Genomic DNA, 596 nt, shown 5'->3' on the forward strand with positions numbered 1-596 from the left:
GTAGCTACGATATGCACTGAACCCCTGGGGCAGATGCTCAATGCAGGAGCGGAAACCACAGGCATGGAAACATGGAACAGACTGATGAATCTGTCTGGGGAGGGAGGAGGGAAGGGAGGAGGGAAGAGGGCAGGAAGACATTAACCAAAGATCTTATGTTCTCATTAGTCCTGATCAGGCCAGGCTGAGGGACCCCACTGGTGCATGAACTCATGCATCGGGTCTCTAGTGTTAAAATAAACAGGGAATATTTTTATAAGTGGAAAGGTTATTTTTACTCAACTCATGCGTATAAATTCAATTTAATTAAGAATTATATTTTTGCCCTGACCGGTTTGGCTCAGTGGATAGAGCAGCAGTTCTCAACCTGTGGGTTGCGACCCCTTTGTGGGTCGAATGACCCTTTCACAGGGGTCGCCTAAGACCATCCTGTATATCAGATATTTACATTACGATTCATAACAGTAGCAACATTACAGTTATGAAGTAGAAACAAAAATAATTTTATGGTTGGGCCACAACATGAGGAACTGTATTTAAAGGTCCAGAAGGTTGAGAACCAATGATTTAGTTTATGAGCGTGCTCATTTTTATGA

The 596-nt window shown here is 43.0% G+C and overlaps 1 protein-coding gene across 2 annotated transcripts in view; it reads right to left on the bottom strand.

The window, feature by feature from the left end:
* PDS5A (PDS5 cohesin associated factor A) overlaps nt 1-596 on the bottom strand; it is a 104,456-nt gene that overhangs the window by 11,373 nt on the left and 92,487 nt on the right. The window lies entirely within an intron of this gene.

This window comes from Myotis davidii, unplaced genomic scaffold (genome assembly GCF_000327345.1).
Source record: "Myotis davidii unplaced genomic scaffold, ASM32734v1 scaffold235, whole genome shotgun sequence".
NCBI classification, from domain to species: Eukaryota; Metazoa; Chordata; class Mammalia; order Chiroptera; family Vespertilionidae; genus Myotis; species Myotis davidii.